The 15318-nt window shown below is 39.9% G+C and overlaps 1 long non-coding RNA gene across 1 annotated transcript; it reads right to left on the reverse strand.

The window, feature by feature from the left end:
- Positions 1-2624: 2624 nt before the first annotated feature.
- LOC123103054 (uncharacterized) lies at positions 2625-7760 on the reverse strand. The gene is made up of 3 exons (XR_006449603.1): positions 7024-7760; positions 6251-6440; positions 2625-5810 (listed from the first exon to the last, which is right to left on the reverse strand). It is a non-coding gene; the product is annotated as an uncharacterized lncRNA (long non-coding RNA).
- Positions 7761-15318: the final 7558 nt, after the last annotated feature.

The following is a 15318-nucleotide window of genomic DNA, read 5'->3' on the forward strand; positions in this document are numbered from 1 at the left end:
TAGTAGGTGTATGATACCGGCGAAAGGTGTGCGGTATTAGAGAGGCTAGCAAAGGTGGAAGGGTGAGAGTGCGTATGATTCATGGACTCAACATTAGTCATAAAGAACTCATATACTTATTGCAAAAATCTAGAAGTTATCAAAGCAAAGTATTACGCGCATGCTCCTAGGGGGATAGATTGGTAGGAAAAGACAATCGCTCGTCCCCGACCGCCACTCATAAGGAAGACAATCAATAAATAAATCATGCTCCGACTTTATCACATAACGGTTTACCATACGTGCATGCTACAGGAATCACAAACTTTAACACAAGTATTCTTTAAATTCACAACTACTCAACTAGCATGACTTTAATATTATCACCTCCATATCTCAAAACAATTATCATGCTTCAATCTTTTCTTAGTATTCAACACACTCAAAAGAAAGTTTCACAAATCTTGAATACCAAGCATATTATTATTAAACAAATTACCATGCCATTAAGAGACTCTCAAAATAATTTAAGTGAAGCATGAGCGATGAATAGTTTCTTTAAAACAAATCCACCACCGTGCTCTAAAAGATCTAAGTGAAGCACATAGAGCAAAATTATAACGCTCAAAAGATATAAGTGAAGCACATAGAGCAAAACTACTTAGCTCAAAAGATGTAAGTGAAGCACATAGAGTATTCTATCAAATTTTAGTTTATGTATGGCTCTCTCAAAAGGTGTGTACAGCAAGGATGATTGTGGCATACTAAGACACAAAGACACAAATAATACAAGATGCTCCAAGCAAAACACATATCATGTTGGTGAATAAAAATATAACTTCAAGTAAATTACCGATGGAAGTGGACGAAAGAGGGGATGCCTTCCGGGGCATCCCCAAGCTTTGAATTTTTGGTGTCCTTGTATTATCTTGGGGGTTCCATGGGCATCCCCAATCTTAGGATATTGCCACTCCTTGTTCCATGATCCATCAAAAGAATTCACCCAAAACTTGAAAACTTCACAACACAAAACTCAAAATAGAAAACTCGTGAGCTCCGTTAGCGAAAAAAAACAAAAGACCACTTCAAGGTACTGTAATGAACTAATTCTTTATTTATATTGGTGTTAAACCTACTGTATTCCAACTTCTCTATGGATTATAAACTATTTTACTACCATAGATTTATCAAAATAAGCAAACAACACACGAAAAACAGAATCTGTCAAAAACAAAACAGTCTATAGTAATCTGTAGCTAGCGCAAGATCTGGAACCCCAAAATTCTAAAATAAATTGCTGGACGTGAGGAATTTATCTATTAACCATCTTCAAAAAGAATTAACTAAATATCACTCTTTAAATAAAAATGACAGCAGTTCTCGTGAGCGCTAAAGTTTCTGTTTTTTTACAGCAAGTTCAACAAGACTTTTCCCAAGTCTTCCCGACGGTTCTACTTGGCACAAACACTAATTAAACACAGAAAACACAACCAAAACAGAGGCTAAATAAATTATTTATTGAATAACAGGAAGGATAAATATTGGATTGTCTCCCGACAAGCATTTTTCTTTAAATCCTTAAAGCTAGGCATTGATAATTTTAATGATGCTCACATGAAAGACAAGAATTGAAGCACAAAGAGAGCATCATAAAACAGGTGACAAACACATCTAAGTCTAACATAATTCCTATGCATAGGCATTTTATAGGCAAAAAATTGTCAAGAAAAGCAAAAACTAGCATATGCAAGGAAGCGGAAAGAAACAATAGCAATCTCAACATAACGAGAGGTAATTTAGTAACATGAAAATTTCTACCACCATATTTTCCTCTCTCATAATAATTGCATGAGGGATCATAAGAAAATTCAAAAAAATAGCTATCACACAAAATATTTTCAACACGATCCATATGCATGCAAAGTTTACACTCTTCCAAAGTAGTGGGATTAACATTAACTAAAGTCATGACCTTTCCAAACCCACTTTTATCAAAAATTTCATAAGATTGAATATTCTTCAAATATGTGGGATATAAAGTTGACACTCTTCCAAACCCACTTTCAATGATATTGCAAACACTATTATCAATCTCATATTCATCATGGGACTTAAATAAATTTTTAATATCATCAGAAGAATCACCCCAATCATGATCATTACAACAAGTAGTAGACATAGCAAAACTAGCATCCCCAAGCTTAGGGTTTTGCATATTATTAATACAATTGACATCAAGAGAATTTATAGTAAAATCATTGCAATCATGCTTTTTATCAAAGATCTATCGTGAATCGCTTCAGAAAGTTATTCGTCACACTTTGCAGATTCACGAATTTCAAGCAAAACTTCATAAAGATAATCTAGTGCACAAAACTCACTAGCAATTGGTTCATCATAATTGGATCTCTTAAAAAGATTAGCAAGTGGATGAGGATCCATAGATCTTAGGTTCTCTGTTTAGTAATAAATAAACAACTATTCCAACCATACAAGCAAACAAGAAACGGGCAAAAAGAGGCAAATAGAGAGGGAGGATGGAGAGGGAAAGGGCGAATAAAACGACAAGGGTGAAGTGGGGGAGATGAAAACGAGGCAAATGTCAAATAATGTAATGCGAGAGATAGGGATTGTGATGGGTACTTGGTATGTTGACTTTTTGCGTAGACCCCCGGCAATGGCACCAGAAATCCTTCTTGCTACGTCTTGAGCTTGCATTGGTTTTCCCCGAAGAGGAAGAGATGATGCAACAGAGTAGCGTAAGTATTTCCCTCAGTTTTTGAGAACCAAGGTTTCAATCCAGTAGGAGGCCACACTCAAGTCCCTGGCACCTGCACAAAGCAATAGCTACTCGCAACCAATGCCATGTTCACTCAGGAGGCTCTTAGCAACAATTTTGGTGCACTGTGAGCCAGGCGACGTGCGTGGTTTATGGGATAGGCACCTCGAGCCTATGTCTGATGACTATCGGTGATCACACACGTGCCCGATTGAGGTGGAACAGATGGTGTTGCTTGACATTAGGGGTATGTTGCAGTCCATGGGAAAAGACATAGCGGATTTCGCTCTTCCATGCATTGATGATGCGTTCGACCCAACCGAGGGCGAGGCCGGAGAATTGATCGAGGAATCCAACATCGATTTTGACATCAACGACACTAAATTGGCATCGTCGCTAAACTTCGAGCAGAGGGTTGCATACGACGAGATACTAGCTGCTGTTGATGGCGGTGATGGGGGTGTGTTCTTTGTTGATGGCCCGGGAGGTACAGGGAAGACCTTCCTGTACAGGGCGCTGCTCGCGAAGGTTCGAAGCGAGGGAAACATCGCTATCGCTACCGCGACGTCAGGCGTCGCGGCTTCTATCATGCCTGGAGGCAGGACTGCCCACTCGAGGTTCAAGATCCCATTGAGTTGCGACGATGGCGCCTCCTGCACCTTCACGAAGCAGAGTGGTACCGCCAAGCTACTGAGGATGGCCTCATTGATACTATGGGATGAGGCCACCATGACTAAGCGACGGGCGGTCGAGGCACTGGACAACAGCATGCGTGACATCATGGGAAGATGGGACCGACCCTTTGGAGGAAAAACTGTTGTGTTTGGTGGGGACTTCAGGCAGGTGCTTCCGGTCGTCAGGAGGGGGTCCCGGGGTCAGACAATCGATGCAACCCTTCGAAGTTCACATCTCTGGAAGGGTATGCGCCAGCTAAGGCTCGTCATCAACATGAGGGCTCATAATGACACCTGGTTTGTGGACTACTTGCTAAGGGTAGGCAATGGCACCGAGGAAGTTGACGATCAAGGAAACATACGACTCCCTGAAGATATTTGTGTGCGATCTACATGCGAGGGGGACGACCTAGAGAAGCTGATTGACCATGTGTTTCTGAGACTAGATGACAAAATGTCCGATCCGAATTACATGACTTCACGCGCAATCCTCTCCACCACAAACGACAATGTGGACAAGATAAACATACGCATGGTAGAGCATTTTCGGGGAGAAGAAGTAATCTACCATAGCTTTGACAGTGCAGAAGACGACCCATATGGCTACTACGCTCCCGAGTTCCTGAATGGGTTGACTCCCAATGGTCTGCCTCCGCATGCACTCAACCTGAAGCTCAACTGCCCTATCATACTTCTGAGGAACATTGATCTGGCTAATGGTCTGTGTAACAGGACGAGGCTTGTGGTCCGAGGTTTCGAGAGGAACGCCATCGATGCAGAAATCGTGATCGGACAACACGCAGGTAGGAGGGTATTCCTTCCTCGAATACCCCTATGCCCGTCTAACAATGACATGTTTCCATTCAAGTTCAAGAGGAAGCAATTTCCTGTAAGGCTTAGCTTTGCCATGACGATTAACAAGGCTCAAGGACAGACAATTCCAATTGTTAGCGTGTACCTACCTAATCTGGTGTTCTCTCATGGTCAACTCTATGTCACGTTGTCTCGAGCCACCGCGAAGAGGAACATAAAGATCCTCATTGAGAAGGAGAAGGAGAAGGATAATGGCAAGAAGAAAAGTGATAAATCAAAGAAGTGAAAAAGACCTTCCTTGTCCTTACAAACCTTGATGAAGAACATCGTCTATAAGAAAGTCCTTACAGGCTGAAGTCCACACTTACGAAACCGGCGGGTTTTGAATATGGCAAGAGCATTTACTCTTATTCTATAGATAATTTGTTGCTCTGGAGTGCTTTTGTACATATGTTTATCTTTGTTTTTTATTTGACTGCAATCTTTATTTAAACATGCGCGACCACTATCAGATTAAGAATGCCCAGCTTCAGTGGCGTTGCTATGGGCCAGTGCACTTCATCTTCAATTTTATCATGTTTTGCTCAGACTCTGAGGATTTAGAGTATGCATCTATATAGTTTTGCATCCAGTACACCTATGCTTTGAACGTCTCGAGATGTAGGTATAGCCAATATGACATGTTAGATAATAACATGAGACAATCGCCCCCTGTTTTAAGTCTATATGTTTCAATTCGGTTAGTATACACTAGACAGAATTAATTATTGTGGTATTTTTGTCTATCAATAATGTGTGTGCATGTTTTCCTTAAGGAAACAACATATAGTTGTCTTTATCACCGGGAACACACTTTAGGTGCAGATCATGATATTTCAGTTGGGCAGTTTTGACATGGTACTTTTTTAGTCAATATTTGTTTATCTTAAGAAGCAGTACTTCTCTCTTCGAATGACACTACGATACCATATAGAAGTTGCATACATTTCAGCCGTTACTAATGTGACTACCATTGAAAATGTCGTGTCATACTCGAATCACATCCTAATAGTTGTTATAAAAAACGTATTATTGCTTGCCCACACATTGAAGTACTACATTTTTTATTACCCTGTATTTCTAAAAACTTTTCTACCATGCCGGTTTGTTGCTAAACTCGTAAAGGTTTTCAAAATTAAAACTGTGGTTCCTAAACCCTGTTATGCTTTTGTTTGTAGCACAATAAAAGTAGTTCCTGTTTTAATTTTGAGTGAACTGTTTGTTGTGGCCATGAGATACTTTTAAGTTTAAGGCATTAATTAGTTTTTCTTGAATAACTTGTGGGTGCATGCAGGAAACACATACTTCAGCATTTAATTGAAAAGGCTATTATTCTTAAATAGTAGTCTCTGTTGTTTCTCTTAAATAGAGAGCTCATAGAATGAATAAACAGAAGTGTAGATGTGATGAATAGAGTAGATAGAAGTACTGATCTTACAGTTCTATCACGTGAAGTGCATCATTGATTACATGGCAGAAAACTCATGTCCAATTGAAGTGCATGGATTTTCTCAAGGTCATCACGTCTGCATGCAAACAAAAATAAGAAGGAATGTCAGGATGTAGTTTGTTAATTGTAAACATAAATAATATGGTAGCAACTGCTTCTTGTTTTGAAAATTGAGTGCTTGGTTGACTGTATCAGATTAAGAATGTCCTTTCGACTACTCCAAAATTCGTGGCTATAATTTCAAATTGCAGTGCTCGGTGACTATAGCCAAGAAGTAAAATTTCATATTGCCTAGCTAGCCTGATGCATAATGAGTCATTTGAAATGCAGATGATGAAGGCAAACAAGTATTCGTCTATTATTAAGTAATAATTCTATTAAGAACAGAACTAAAGGCAAGAAGAGTGCAGATCAGAAAAAATTCAGATAACTAATACTAATTCTACTATATATGTGGATAAAGTTCGACAGCCATTAAATCCGTAGCCGGAAACTAATGTGTGTCCATAAACTTACATGTGGTAGTTTACTTCGGCATCGACTAAAACTGGCCTTGATTTCAGGTAACTGAAACTTAGGATGCGCATTGAAATTTAGTATTCCCAATAGACTTCTCAGCTTCGATATATAAAGGTTCTCCATCATTAGCGTTGTTCTCATCATCATATTTGGCTGATTCTTGCCTTTGATCTTGAACTACAGAAACCTGTAGTGTGGATATACTCAGTACATACTGACTGACAAGGTATCAGGGAAATAAAGGAGTAGAATACCAGAGTTTCAGAGGTAAGTATTGACAGTAGCAGATTATATTATATGCTTATGAACAACTAACACTTGTAGGAATAACTAATACTAATTTAGTACTATGGAAAACATCATGGCTAGAAAAAAACAATTACCTAACTCGCAAACAAATAAAACATTCTACTATATATGAAGATCGATCCGACCATAAGGTCTCTGATTATGTTGGATATCCATGTACTACCTCGATGATATATACTCCCTGTTTATAAGTATTAAAAAATACAATAGTCAAATGTTTTATACTCCCATTCTGTCCATCCCCTAAAAACTGAATCATAGGGATGTCATTGTTCTGCTCCAACAGAATAATTATTCCAATAGAACATTATTCCAACAGAAAAACTAATCTAAGAGAACTTGTAATCAGGATGTCACATTACATATGAATCAATTTACCATCATTTGTTCAGATGATGCAAAATATTTGTGAGTATTAGGCCATGTTACAAGCAGAAGAAAGTAAACATGAAGAGCCTCACCAGCACGATTGCGTGCAAGTGCCGGCGGCAGAGATGATTGCGGGGGGAAGCTGGAGCTAGCAATGCCACACTGACGCCTCGTGGGCGACTTGTTGGACATGGAGCAGTAGAAGGCCGACGTTGACTTTCTGTACGCCAGCGGCGGCGGCTCACAAGATCCAAAACCGTCTTCCATGCCCACGGATGTTGTCTTCGCGTCCACCACGGCAGGCGTCTCCTCATGGCCGGCGCTGCTGCATCATTGGCCGGCTCTGCTTGCTGCACGTGGATGATGTGTGCTCCCCTGATGCCACCGGAATGGGACCACCGCTACGGCGACGCCAGGATTGCAGGAGCCACCTCCCGGACCGAACCACCGTCGCGTACCAATGGTTGGAGAAGCACGTCGCGGATGAGAGCGTATCAGATGAGGGCTTCCTTGGTTCAGGGAAGACGGTGGCAGCAGGGATGAGGTCAAGGCGGAGCTCGAACTGGAAGGCAGTGGGCGTCGTAAATCTGAGCTCGGGGTGGGGAAGGTGGTGGCGGAGGGTGGGATGGGGCAGGGCCGGCGGCGTGCAAGCGCCAGAGCATGGGCGGCACTTGGGTGTCGACAATCTCCAGCCGTCCAGCGGCGGCGAGTGGCAGACCACGACGCCTAGGCAGCAGCGCAGGAGGGCGGCGGTAGCGGCGGCGGCGTAGTTGGGAGACGCATGTGGTGGGCGGCGCGGTGGGGGGAGGAGGGGGATAGAGTGAGTGGTTGGGAGGGGGAGAGAGTGGGTGGGGAGAGGTTTTTTTCTGAGCATCGGGTGGGGAGAGGTAGCCCGTTTAACTCAGGCCGGACCGTGCCATTGCGGGCCGACCCATTTGGCCAGGTTTGGCTGTGAGGAGGAGAGAGTCAGGGAGAGGTCCGCATAAGGATTTCTTAAAAAAGGTCCGGATAAGGTTGTGGGGTGAAAAAATGCAATTGAAAATATCTATATTAGTCTCACTTTTGTTTTTATTATATATTATAGATGTTTATATAATGCAGTATAAAATATCATTATATTTTATATGTTTCACCTTTGTCCAGTAGAGATAAATAGTGATGGACTCGAATGATGTTTCAAATACATCAACTGACATATGCACTGATGTAACGATGACGGCCCAGACCAAAACACCACGAGAAGAGGTGCTATACATGTTAACGCAAAAGGTGCATTATTTTACATTATTATTTTTCAGAATATAGGAGACATAGATATGGAGTTTGGAGATGCACAAAAAGAACCTATTGACAATGGTTCTGAAGCGACGTCGCTGAAAGGGACCACCGTTTTTTTTACAATATAATGATATGAAAGAGGTGATATCTCAACTATTTCAGAAGCTCGTGGCAACGCATGGGCATTCTACTAGTGAATTATTATTGTTGACATTATCCCCGAGATAAGCAATTTAGCGAGGTGAAATATGAAACCCCCATATTCCTTTGTGTCTGATGGAAACGTTTGCTCTAAAGATATGCTGCGAGTGTCAGCAATCATAGATCACTATATGATGGTTGAGTATGTGAAATTTGCTAAACCAAAAGCTCTTAGATAGACTCTTACCAAAATATGATGAATTGTAGTTGCTTTGATGATTGAGAACATAGTTTGCTAGTTGTCAACAAAGTTTATCTCTCATACTTTAAACGTTCTGGATGAATTATTACTTGGTCATGAGAATTTTTATCATAATTTCTGCTATTACAATAACTTAATAATGTTCATGATGCTACCATGTCCATATTTTATTTTTATCGACACTCTCTCCATAAACATGTGGTCATGATTATCGAGTTCGGTATTCACTTGAGTACTATTATTTATAATGTTTTTGATCATTATTTCACTTTATAAAGCAATTATGATGTATTTTCTCTCTTATTTTGCAAGTTTCACATGAAAAGGAGATTCTCGACAGTTCGAATTTTGGACCCAAAAAGGCTACAATGATGATAGGTATTCTCCAAAGCTCCAAATGACCTGGAAATTTACAGAGAATTATTTTGGAATTAATAAAAAATATTGGAAGAAGAATCATCATCAGGGGCCCCACTAGGGAGTCACAAGCTTAGGTGGCACCCCTCGAGGCGCAACATGCGAGCTCATGGCTCCATGATGACCCACAAGTATAGGGAATCTATCGTAGTCCTTTTGATAAGTAAGAGTGTCGAACCCAACAAGGAGCAGAAGGAAATGATAAGCAGTTTTCAGTAAAGTATTCTCTATAAGCACTGAAATTATCGGTAATAGATAGTTTTGTGATAAGGTAATTTGTAACGGGTGACAAGTAACAAATGTAAATAAGGTGCAGCAAGATGGCCCAATCCTTTTTGTAGCAACGGACAAGCCTGGACAAAATCTTATATAAAGGAAAACGCTCCCGAGGACACATGGGAATTATCGTCAAGCTACTTTTCATCACGCTCATATGATTCGTGTTCGGTACTTTGATAATTTGATATGTGGGTAGACCGGTGCTTGGGTACTTCCCTTACTTGGACAAGCATCCCACTTATGATTAACCCCTCTTGCATGCATCCTCAACTACAAAATAAGTATTAAGGTAAACCTAACCATAGCATGAAACATATGGATCCAAATCAGCCCCTTATGAAGCAACGCATAAACTAGGGTTTAAGCTTCTGTCACTCTAGCAACCCATCATCTACTTATTACTTCCCAATGCCTTCCCCTAGGACCAAACAATGGTGAAGTGTCATGTAGTCGACGTTCACATAACACCGCTAGAGGAAAGACAACATACATCTCATCAAAATATCGAATAAATACCAAATTCACATGACTACTTATAGCAAGACTTCTCCCATGTCCTCAGGAACAAACGTAACTACTCACAAATCATATTTATGTTCATAATCAGAGGGGTATTAATATGCATAAAGGATCTGAACATATGATCTTCCACCAAGTAAACCAACTAGCATCAACTGCAAGGAGTAATCAACACTACTAGCAACCCACAAGTACCAATCTGAGGTTTTGGGACAAAGATTGGATACAAGAGATGAACTAGGGTTTGAGATGAGATGGTGCTGGTGAAGATGTTGATGGAGATTGACCCCCTCCCGATGAGAGGATCGATGGTGATGACGATGGTGATGATTTCCCCCTACCGGGGGGATGCTTCCCCGGCAGAACAGCTCCGCCGGAGCCCTAGATTGGTTCCGCCAAGGTTCCGCCTCGTGGTGGCGGGCTTTATCCTGAGAGCTTGCTTATGATTTTTTCCAGGGAAAAAGACTTCATATAGCAAAAGATGGGCACTGGAGGCCTGCCAGGGGGCGCGCCCAGGGGGCAGGGCGCGCCCCCACCCTCGTGGATGGTGGGTGGCCCCCCTCCGGTGCTTTCTTCGCCCAATATTTTTTATACAATCCAAAACTGACTTCCGTGGAGTTTCAGGACTTTTGGAGTTGTGCGGAATAGGTGTCTAAGATTTGCTCCTTTTCCAGCCTAGAATTCCAGCTGCCGGCATTCTCCCTCTTCGTGCAAACCTTGTAAAATAAGATTGAATAGGCATAAGTATTATGACATAATGTGTAATAACAGCCCATAATGCAATAATTATCGATATAAAAGCATGATGCAAAATGGACGTATCAACTCCCCCAAGTTAGACCTCGCTTGTCCTCAAGCGGAAGCCGATATCGAAAAATATGTCCACATGTTTAGAGATAGAGGTGTCGATAAAATAAAATACGTACATGAGGGCATCATGATCATTCTTATAACAGCAACATATATATATATATATATATATATATATATTGTCATATGATCTCTTATGTTAAAGTAACAATTCAATCATAATTTCAAGTATGAATCGTAAGCTTCATTGAAAACTAACAAACTATAATCTCAGTCATTAAAGCAATTGCAATTTATCATAACATTGGAAAGAGTCAATATAAGAGCTTTTCAGCAAGTCCACATACTCAACTCTCATTTAGTATTTCACAATTGCTAACACTCACGCAATACTTATGGATATGAAGTTTTAATCGGACACAGAGAAAGATAGGGGCTTATAGTTTTGCCTCCCAACCTTTTACCTCAAGGGTAATGTCAACAATAATAGTTCATGAAAACTCACATCCAATTAGCTACATATATCAGGATCTTTCCAACCCACAGTGCTTGCTAGAGGATAAAATGTAAAAAGGAAAGGTGAAGATCACCATGAATCTTGTATAAAGTATAAGACAAGAATAAAAGATAGGCCCTTTGCAGAGGGAAGCAGAGGTTGTCATGTGTTTTTATGGTTGGATGCACGAAATCTTAATGCAAATGGACGTCACTTTATATTGCCACTTATGATATGGACCTTTATTATGCAGTCCGTCACTTTTATTTCTTCCACATCACAAGATCGTATAAAGCTTATTTTCTCCACAATAATAAATCATACATATTTAGAGAGCAATTTTTATTGCTTACAACAATGACTACTTGAAGGATCTTACTCAATCCATATGTAGATATGTTGGACTCTCATGGCAAAACTGGGTTCAAGGATATTTGGAAGCACAAGTAGTATCTCTACTTGGTGCAAGGAATTTGGCTAGCATGAGGGGGAAAGGCAAGCTCAACATTTTGGATGATCCATGACAATATAATTTATTTCGGATGTAAGAAAGCATAACCCATTATGTTGTCTTCCTTGTCCAACATCAACTTTTTAACATGTCATATTTTAATGAGTGCTCACAATCATAAAAGATGTCCAAGATAGTATATTTATATGTGAAAACCTCTCTTTCTTTATTACTTCCTATTAATTGCAACGATGACCAAAACTATGTTTGTCAACTCTCAACAACTTTTATTCATCATACTCTTTATATGTGAAGTCATTACTCTCCATAAGATCCATATGAACTCTTTATTTCTTTTTATTCTTACTTTTATTCCCTCTAGATCATAGCAACATAACCAAGCCCTTGACTCAAAACTAATCTTTGTTATATATAGCTCATGGACTCGATTACATAGAAGGATCATAAAGCAAAACTCAAAACTAAATCATACTAAAACTTTATTCTACTAGATCAAGATATTACTAAAAGGACCGAACTAAGAAAAATGGTAAAGATAAAAGTGTGAGGGTGATATGATACCGGGGTACTCCCCCAAGCTTGGCAGTTGCCAAGGGGAGTGCCCATACCCATGTATTTATGTCTCTTTCTTCGGAGGTGGTGATGTGATATTCTTGGCGATGATGCCCCTCAGGATACAATTGTCTTCCTCGACCTTATTAACTTGTTGCTTGAGGTCCATTATTTCCTTACAAATCTTGCCCGTGATGGCTAAAGCTCCTTTCACCCATGGATGTTGCATAGCTGCGGGAGAACAAGTAACACTCTTTTTCATATTTTCATAAGAGAGAAATCTAACATTGGAAGGGATGACCGAGTTTGGAATAGCTGAGCTCTGTAGTTCCCCCATCGTGAATCCAGCTAGGAAACGAGAAATAACTTCTTGATCCTCTTCTATGACATCTATTATTTTCATGTCGGCCTCCATCTCTTCCTCCGTTGATGGCCCAAAGTGGTTAGCATCACTATTTGCTCCTGGTCCCGGTGTCGGATGAGACACCCGGCTCTTCCCGACTGACTTTTGAGAAGACATCTTGATCTAAATCTGCAGCAGAACATCTTGAAACAAAAACAGAGGATATTTGCCTGGTACGGTGGTAAAAACCTTCGAGAGACTATATAATGAATTATTACCGACAAAAAGAAGTATCGTGCAAGAAAACAGAGTCCGAAGGGCACACAAGGTGCCCACGAGGCAGGGGAGCGCCCAGGGGGTAGGGCTTGCCCTCCACCCTCGTGTCCTTTTCGGACTACTCCTTATTTTCCTATTTTCTTAAATATTCCAAAATGAAGAAAAATTGCTATTAGAACTGTTTTGGAGTCGGTTTACTTACCGTACCACATACCTCTTCCTTTTCGGAGGCGAAACATTCTAGAAGGTGTCCCTTATATACTCCTCCGGGGTTACGGTTTCAATAACATTAGTTTCAACATCTATAGGATTACCTGAGATATAGTGTTTGATTATTTGACCGTTCACCACCCTCGGATTTGTGCCTTCGAAGTTGTTGATTTTTATGGCACCGGAACGATAGACCTCATCGGTAATGTAAGGGCCTTCCCATTTAGAGGGGAGTTTTCCTGCAAAAGATCTTAAACGAGAGTTGTATAACAATACATAGTCACCTACATTAAACTCATGTTTTTGTATCCTTTTGTCATGCCATCTTTTAACTTTTTGTTTAAACAGTTTGGCATTCTCATAAGCCTGGGTTCTCCACTTATCAAGTGAGCTAATGTCAAATAGTCTCTTCTCACCGGCAAGTTTGAAATCATAGTTGAGCTCTTTAATGGCCCAATATGCCTTATGTTCTAGTTCGAGAGGTAAGTGACATGCTTTACCATAAACCATTTTGTATGGAGACATACCCATAGGATTTTTATATGCAGTTCTATAGGCTCATAATGCATCATCAAGTTTCTTGGACCAATTCTTTCTAGATATATTAACAATCTTTTGCAAAATTAATTTAAGCTTTCTATTGCTCAGTTCTACTTGACCACTAGACTATGGATGATATGGAGATGCAATTCTATGATTAACATCATACTTAGCAAGCATTTTACGAAAAGCACCATGAATAAAATGTGAACCACCATCAGTCATTAAGTATCTAGGGACTCCAAACCTCGGAAAAATAACTTCTTTAAGCATCTTAATAGAGGTGTTATGATCATCACTACTAGTTGGAATAGCTTCTACCCACTTAGTAACGTAATCAACATCAACTAAAATATGTGTATACCCATTAGAGGAAGGAAACGGTCCCATATAATCAAAGCCCCAAATACCAAATGGTTCAATAACAAGTGAATAATTGATAGGCATTTCTTGACGTCTACTAATATTACCAATTCTTTGACATTCATCACAAGACAAGACAAACTTACGGGCATCCTTGAAGAGAGTAGGCCAATAAAAACCAGATTGCAATACCTTATGTGCAGTTCTATCTCCAGCATGGTGTCCTCCATAAGCCTCGGAGTGACACTTGCGTAGGATCTGTTCCTGTTCATGCTCAGGTACACAATGTCTAGTAACACCATCTTCTCCTTCTTTATAAAGGTGTGGGTCATCCCAGAAGTAATGTCTTAAATCATAGGAAACCTTTTTATTTTGTTGGTATGTGAAACTAGGTGGTATAAATTTAGCAACAATGTAATTGGCATAATCAGCATACCATGGAGCAGTATGAGAAGCATTTATGACAGCTAATTGTTCATCAGGAAAGCTATCATCTATATGTAGTGGGTCATCAAGAACATTCTCTAACCTAGACAAGTTGTCTGCAACGGGGTTCTCAGCTCTCTTTCTATCAATAATATGCAAATCAAATTCTTGTAGTAGGAGAACCCAATCTAATAAGTCTAGGTTTAGCATCTTTCTTTTCCATAAGGTATTTAATAGCAGCATGATTAGTGTGAACAGTTACTTTAGAATAAACAATATAAGGTCTGAACTTATCACAAGCAAATACAACTGCTAAAAATTCCTTTTCAGTAGTAGCATAATTTCTCTGGGCGCTGTCTAAAGTTTTACTAGCATATTGGATAACATTTAATTTCTTATCAACTCTTTTTCCTAAAGCAGCACCTACAGCATAATCACTAGCATCACACATAATTTCAAAGGGTAAATTCCAATTAGGTGGTTGAACAATGGGTGCAGAAATCAAAGTTTTCTTAAGTATTTCAAATGCTTCTACACAATCATCATCAAAGACGAAAGGAACGTCTTTTTGTAAGAGATTAGTCAGAGGCCTGGAAATTTTTGAGAAGTCTTTAAAGAACCTCCTATAAAAACCGACATGACCAAGGAAACTTCTTATACCTTTAATGTCCTTAGGACACGAGATCTTTTCAATAGCATCAACTTTAGCTTTATCAACTTCAATACCTCTTTCAGAAATTTTATGCCCCAAGACAATGCCTTCATTAACCATAAAGTGGCACTTCTCCTCAAGACAATATTAGTTTCTCCACATCTCTGCAAAACTCGATCAAGGTTGCTTAAGCAATCATCAAAAGAAGTTCCATATACGGAAAAATCATCCATGGATACCTCAACAATCTTTTCACAAAAGTCAGAGAATATAGCAGTCATAAATCTTTGAAAAGATAGCAGGTGCATTACATAAACCAAAAGGCATGCGTCTATAAGCAAAGGAACCGAA

This window comes from Triticum aestivum, chromosome 5A (genome assembly GCF_018294505.1).
Source record: "Triticum aestivum cultivar Chinese Spring chromosome 5A, IWGSC CS RefSeq v2.1, whole genome shotgun sequence".
In the NCBI taxonomy this organism is placed as follows: Eukaryota; Viridiplantae; Streptophyta; class Magnoliopsida; order Poales; family Poaceae; genus Triticum; species Triticum aestivum.